Here is a 7,570-nt window from a genome sequence, read left to right on the forward strand (position 1 = left end):
ATTCATACTATCTATCTCTCTTATTTTATTTAAATCATTTATTGATTATAATATTATTGACATATTTTATTATATTTTAATATAAATTAATTTTTTGATTAGAATTATCAATATATAATTAAATTTAAAAAATTACTTATAATTTTACTATTTAAATTTACAATTCAAATTTATATTGTATTTTTTATATCATATTAAAAAAATATTTTTTACATCCTCGTACCAACCAGATCAACGTTGTAAGTTTTTGTTAAGCCCTAACCTCGTCATAAACTTTAAGAACCCAAGCACTTAAGAACACAAATGGAACGCTAAATATTTGTGCTCTAGGAAATTCTTGGGAAGAATGAGAAAATACCTGCACAGAGAAACCATAAACCTCCAAACTCTGTATAAATTTAATAATACCACTTGGCAACCACACACTCAATTTCTTTTCTTAAAAAAAAATCAGCCCACATAGGATAAAAAGACGTAGAAATCTTGTGAAACTCAAATGTTCTTGATTTCCCAGAAACAACTCCATAGAACCTTAAAATCCCTGAAGAATGAACATACTATCCTCAAAATCTGAACATCATCACCCGTTATCATTTTCTTTCACCGACCTCAAGTCTGGCTGACAAAATCCCGAAAACAGAAGAAAAAAATCAATGAATTTACGTAGTGGCAACCCAAAACCCAGAAAATCTTAAGAGAGGACACACCCTTCAACACCGCTAATTCCATTCTCATTCATATCCATTATCCATCCACCGCAGAAGCTGGAAAAAATGATAATTTGTATTTCAATCCCAGCCAAAGCAAATGCTTTGTTTTTCTCTGCTACCAATCCCACGCCATCTACCTCTGCCTCCCTTTTCACTCACCGGAACCCTTCAGTTCTCTCCAAAAAATTTTGTGGGTTGCTTTCGATTTCGAATTCTTCAGTTCCTCCCTCACCGGGAGCTTTATGGCGTGGTTGAGGTGGTCATGGGTTTGGGTGGGAAGCCACTAGCGAGATTTCCATCTGGGGACTTTGTTTTATCGGATTGTCCCATCACCCTTTAGGTTCCCCAGCATGCTACTTCACAGGTTTTTGGATTGTTTTGTTATTCTTTCCTGCTAGGTTTTTGGATTATAATTTATGTTATTTTAGGATGATGTTTGTGTCTTTCGTATTCTATATGTGAGAAAGGATATGCCCAGACTTTCGTGGAATGTAAAAGCTTCATGCTTGTGATGTTTAAAAAGTATTTCTGCGTTAATTATATCTCTTGTTGAATTAGTGCATGTGACATGACTGGTTTTAATAAGTATATTTCGTAGGTTATTGCTTTGGCAAATGAAATCTCCGAAGCATGTAATTCGTATTAGTAATTGGCATATGATCATTCTACAACCAGCAATATGTAATTTGGTTTAGTTTGGTTCGCAGTATGATGTCATTTATTTATTTATTTCCTGATCTTGAGACCTAGATGCTTTATTTTGTCATTTTATTAATCAATAATTTGCCAGCTTGTGAGTGCTTACTAAGATTCTAATGCTTAGGTATTCATAGAGGAAGTTGAAAATCATATGCTCCAAGTGAGTGTGATAGATGAAATCGGGACAAAACTTGAAGCAATGGCTGTGAGTACAATTGCACAGCATGAGTTCAGCTAGTGGCCACTGCTCATGGAATCACAATAGGAATTTGATAATGAATCCTTCTCTAGAGATGCTTGTTGGAGGAATAAAGGTGACATGATTTTTTAGATGAAGATTAGTAATTGGTTTACTGTCATTTGCTATATTACAAGTTTCTCGTTCATATATATCACTGTTATGGTAGATCAAATAACTAATCTAACCTTGACATAATCAATATTTTTTTTTTTACCTGATGAAACCAGTCCTTATTGGTAAGTCCATAATATTGAGCCAATCAGCTATAGCTTTGTTTGACATCAGTTCTGAAAGCAAATAATCAGTTCTTTAGCACTAGTTAAACTGATTAATTTATTGTCCCACTGCTTAGATGAACTTAGTATTTTACTTGTATGATGTTAAACTACTCAAGCTCAATTCCAGATAGGCTCAATAAAACTCGAGATGAATAGAAACACAGATGAACCAAGTTTTGGCAGCTTAAGGCTTGGCTCAACCTGTTAAATACCTTTTGAAGTGTGTGTTTGCAGTAATATTGATCGAAGTATCCTCTCCCTCCTTTTGTCTTTCTAGCCTGTTTTCCCATTTTATTTCCGCCACCCAACCTAACAAAATGGTCATGTCTCTGTAACTGAATTGAGGAGACATTATTTTCCAACAAGTAAAACAAAAAATGAGGTGTTTACAAGCACACACACAAAAACAGAATTGACATTAATTATTTTATTTGAATAGATGTGTCTTTCGCTTGCAATCAGAGATTAATTGGTAAAGTTACCTGGCCGAACACAAAAAGTTAAAAAGTTTTGGATGCCAACTATTTTAATTGGTAAAGTTACCTGGCCGGGGGTCAAGAGATCAGAGATTAATAAATTCCACTTGAACCAGAGTTAGAAAAGGCTAAAGTACCGGGAGGGTTAGCTTCCAATTACATGACCTGATTTTTGTGTTTTGTTGTTGTCATTTGTGTTACATTCAAATCTAGTTTGTCACCTTTATGTTAGTGCATAAATGTAAAACATTTTGTGGCTACGAGCTATTTAGTTGGTAAGGTCATCTGGCACTGTGCCAGGAAATATGATGTTAAGTTTCACGCTGGCCAGAGTTGTAAAGGGCTAAAAGACAGGGAGGTCTTTTAATTGTTTTTTCAAAGAACTAACCTTGCTTTAACTAAACTGATTCTAGATTATTAAGTGGTCTTGATTTCAATAGTGTGAATTTTTTTTGATAGAATAAATTACTCAAGAAGTCGGTGGATTATTAGTGATTACAGTTGCCTGTTAACCCAGAGCAATGGTTATCCCCAGCCTTCCCCTTGCTCTCTAAATGTAAGAGAGACTATTTAGAGTATGGGCTTCCAAAGAAAGTATGGACATGTTAAATGTTTTGAGTGTAAGCCATTGAGATTCCTACTACCCTGACCAGTTCCCTTTTTTTTTTAAACAACAACCTAGCACGGCTGTTAAGGTAAAAACAACAACAACAACAACAACAAACCTTTCCCATTGGAGGCTGTTTGGTGCACGGATTCAGGCTGTTCACAACAGCATGGGAATAAAGAAATCATCAAAGTGCTGCTAAGGGGTGTATTGAAGCTAAAAATCTCTTGCATTTAAACAGTTCAGCTCCTAGAATTTCTATCGCTCAACAATCCAAAACTGCTACCTCCAAGTCAATGATTTTACAAAGGATTTCTCTTTTTCCTCTTGATAAATAAAGTAAGTTGTGAGAATGCATGCATGTGTAGAATACAGTTCTGAACTCCACAGCTTAACATTTTTTTTACTCTCTTCTTTAAAGTGTGTGACACTTGAGATGTGTTATTGATGTTGCATTAAAGTTTTTTCACAGCTTGTCTTTTTCTTACTTTCTTCTTTGAAGCGTGACACTTGAGTGTTAATGTGTTATTGATTGCATCAAAGTGTTTCCACATGGCAAATCAGGGAAAATGTCAGAGCCTCATAAATGCCTTGTCGAAAACATATTAAGGGCCTAAGGACACAGGCAACAGGGGTAAAGACAAGGTATTGAAGTGGCAGAGTTCCACTTAATATGTTAAACATTGCCACTAAGGTGTAAAAGTGTCGCTGCATGGTGTACATTTTCATTTTCTCCTTTCTTTATTTTACTCAAATGCTTCCTTTACTGCATTGAGGATCAAGAATGTGTCAATCTTTAGGGCATCGAGTTTTGAGAATGTTTTCATGTTCTCTCTCTGCAAAAGAAAAAAAAAAAACAAAAAAAAGCTGCCACCAAAGGCATAATTCTTGTGAAATAAATAAAGGAGAAAGAAAAAGGAATGCAGAAAAGGAAAGAAGACGTAATAGTATCAAGAGAAGTGACATTTCTTCATGGAAAATCATTAGCACTGAAATTATCATACAAAAGCCGATCAACTTGTCCTCATATGTGTATTAGGAAGCTTGTAGTTTTGTACTGCAGTATAATTATGTGGAATTAAATAGCAAAGAGATACTATTGCAATTCCACACTGCTTTTTGCTTCCTTTATTTTTTGTTTTTGTTTTTACTTTGTTCTTTTGATTTCATTCTTGCTTAATGTGTGGCTTCTTGGGCGAGATTTGCAATGACTGCTCTCCACATTGCTGCTAAATCATAGCAGTAGTGGCAGACTTGCAGTGCAATCCTATTCCACTACAGCTCTATTATATTCTTTCTCACCTTTATCAATGGAAGGATTCCCTATTCTTTTAGTTACTCATTCTTTGCTTTGTTACTATTTTATATGCTGTTATTTTATGTTAATAATTTCTGGGCAAACAGAGAGTTGTCTAATTGGTTATATTAATGCAATTAATTTTCTAGAGTGTGACAGTATGGGATGAAGAAGCAAACTGAAGGGGTGTCCAGAAGATGGTGATGGAGAGGAAAGGGCCTTCAGCATTTAGTTATGGGGTGGAGATAATTTCAAAGACTGAGTTGCGAGTTCATCGCAGTCTAGAAGCAACAGTGTATGCTATTCTCTTAGGTATTTTTTCTTCTGATATAGTAAAACAAAAACATTACTATTTTATGTTTCAGTTCAGTACGAATTTCTTCAGAGGAATTGTGGCGGATATTTTCTCCCTGAGTTGTCCTCCTTGCTTGATTTGTTGACACTGTTTCTGTGAAGGTCGTTCCCCATATGTGGAAGTTTGCAAGATGACCTCTCAGGGAGTAGAAGAAACTGTAGAAAATGAACCTGCCTTGAAACAGATGCTGAAAAGAAAGATGATGTTTTGGTTGAAGATTTCCACTTGACAGAAGAAAGGATTTGGTCATAATGAGTTCACTTCTGAGTCTCATCTGGACATGGGAGATAATTCTTTGGAACATGAAGTACTGCTTCGCCTTTATATCTATAGGGTAAGCACTATTTATGGAGTTAACGTTCTCTAGTTGTAACTGGGTGGTTTTTCTTTGTATATGCAAGTTATGTTTAATGAGATAGGAAATGAATTTCTTTTTGGAACTGATAAGTTATGTACTTTGATGGCTTTAAATCTGCACAATAAGAAATTATAGTTTTGTGCCCAACATAGCAAACAAGTGCTAATTTAGTATTATCTTATACTACTAAGTCAACATGCCATATTTCTGAAGCCATTTCATAGCAAGTAAATTAAGCCTGCAAAACCAGCTGATTTAGGAAAATGACATTAAAGAAGAAAACAATTTCAATAAAAAGAAAAGAAACAGAGAGAAAATTGGAAAGTTTAAAATCTCATTAATAAACAATTTCTCCTATTGCAAACTTTATATAATTGAGTGTGTTGTTAGCTCATTCCTCTTTTTATTTATCTGTGGTTTCTTTTTTCAAGTTGTGGATATTGACTGCTTGGGACAGAGGTTTAATCAAGTTGTGTATGAATACAAATGCAAGTTGTCTGGATTCTGATACTAGAAATCATACCAATTATGTTTTTTTTTTTATATATATCTTGTTCCATTCTTTTAAAAACAATATTTTTCCTTTACAAGGAAGTTTTCTCGAGTCTCAGATAATTTGGTGCTTGAAGGATATCTACAGTGGCTGTTCCTACTTAAATATTTGCCAATTGTGGGTCACCTATATTATTTAGATAGGTAGTTTATGTCTTTAAACATGATAGAACAAGCTGGGCTGAACTTTGTGTGACCAAGTTAAGATTTAAATTTTTCTTCCAAAAGATTGGACCTCCATTTTATTTTGGAAGCAAAACTGGACTTTGCTTTTCAGCTGAAGTTATTAAATTTTTATTTTGTTGGCATTTGATTACTTCTTCGTAGTGTGAAAAATACTGGATATGGAACTTGCATAAAGAGGATACAAAATTGTCAGACAAGATCAATGCCCTGGAGGTGAAAGTTAAATTTCCTCTTTCAGTTGTGTTTTTTGAGTATTTATTATTGATTAATCTATTTTGTGAATTGAGTGCATGAACGATGGTTTATGTTTATAAGGGAAGGGAAGAATTCGTGGATCACAAAGCAGAGAAAGTCTAGCCTAAAATCATGTCAAATATTATGCAATTAAAATCCTATATCTGCAGCTGATTCTAAGTTGTACTCTATAGCTGTACATTGTAACGGTAGCATAGGTTTAGCCTTTACATTTGTATAATTCCTAAACTACTGTGTATATAATATAATACATAATTCTCATCAATGAAATGTGTGGGAAATAATCATTGAAACTACTGCAATATTTGTTTCTTTATATGGTATCAGAAGAGCCACTCTCTACCGAGCAAACTATCCAAATCTCCATTATGACTCCCTTCTCCGATCAAAATCCAATTTTTATCCTTAACACCTAACCTCCTGTTGCAACAGATAAAACACTCATTGCTCTCAACATCACTGCCCAAATCAATGAAAAATTTGAAGCACACCTCATAGGTTATGATTTACTCTACTACGTCGAAGGCACTTTTCGGTGCCCCTCTTCCACTGCTGATGAGTTCCACTTCTTTTTCTGTCACCCCTCCCTATCTGCTACGGCAAAAACCTCTCATGAAGCTTGGAAAAAGCTAAAAACCCTATATGCTAGCTTGGAAAAAGCTAAAAACCCTATATGCTACCGAGTAATAACTAGTGCCATGCAGTTGAAGGAGGAGCTCACCTTAATCCAACATGGCAATCGGTCGATCACAGACTATCTCCACGCTGTGAAGGCCTAGGTTAATGAAATAGCCATCATTGAACACCTAATATCGGATAATGACTTAACCCCTTGTGTTGAATGATTTAGGTACAGACTTTCAGGAAATAGCAGCATCAACTCGAACCAGGGAGTCATCACTGGCCTTTGAGGAGCTGCATGATATTTTTGTGGGACATGAGTTTTATCAATTGCTGTCATGAATGGATAGGGTTTAGGGAAAATGGATGTACACAATGCATTTCTAAATGGTGAATTAACTGAAATTGTGTTTATGGAGCAGCCCCCAAGGTTTAAAGATTTGTCTAAAGCTAATCATGTTTGCAGGCTAAGACTATGGCCTTAAACAAGCACGGGCTTGGTACACAACACTTAGAAATGCCATTCTTCGGTTGGGTTTTCACAGTTCCAAGGCTGTTTGTTCTCTTTTCATTGACAGCCAAGGATCTTACTTGGTTTATGTTGATGTTGATGATCTTGTAATTAAAGGGAATAATTCATCCTTTGTGGCATCTGTTATTCAACAATTGGGTGCTATGTTTTCTCTCAAAGATATGGGTTCTCTTCATCTCTTCTTGGGAGTTGAAGTGATTCCTAACAATGGAGGTTTATTTCTGTCACAACATAAATATGTGCGTGATCTTTTAGGACAAACAAGCATGCGTGATGCGAAGGATGTCTCAACACCTCTATCTATTACTCAATTTCTTAAATCAATTGATGGCAGCGCTTCTGTGGACAGCTCCAACTTCCGTGGAATAATTGGCAGGCTTCAATATTTTTCCTTGTCGAGTCC

At 35.3% G+C, this 7,570-nt stretch overlaps 1 long non-coding RNA gene across 3 annotated transcripts; it reads left to right on the forward strand.

The window, feature by feature from the left end:
* The first annotated feature begins 291 nt into the window (after positions 1 to 291).
* Positions 292 to 7,313, forward strand: LOC133703512 (uncharacterized). 3 transcript variants are annotated; one of them, XR_009843898.1, is made up of 6 exons: positions 292 to 1,074; positions 1,534 to 1,723; positions 4,458 to 4,620; positions 4,765 to 4,997; positions 5,901 to 5,972; positions 6,865 to 7,313. It is a non-coding gene; the product is annotated as an uncharacterized LOC133703512 (long non-coding RNA). The 3 variants fall into 3 exon arrangements; XR_009843897.1 differs by lacking the exon at positions 6,865 to 7,313 and adding an exon at positions 6,075 to 6,316; XR_009843896.1 differs by lacking the exon at positions 6,865 to 7,313 and having other exon boundaries at positions 293 to 1,074; positions 5,901 to 6,316.
* The last annotated feature ends 257 nt before the right edge of the window (positions 7,314 to 7,570 follow it).

Source organism: Populus nigra, chromosome 9, assembly GCF_951802175.1.
Source record: "Populus nigra chromosome 9, ddPopNigr1.1, whole genome shotgun sequence".
NCBI classification, from domain to species: Eukaryota; Viridiplantae; Streptophyta; class Magnoliopsida; order Malpighiales; family Salicaceae; genus Populus; species Populus nigra.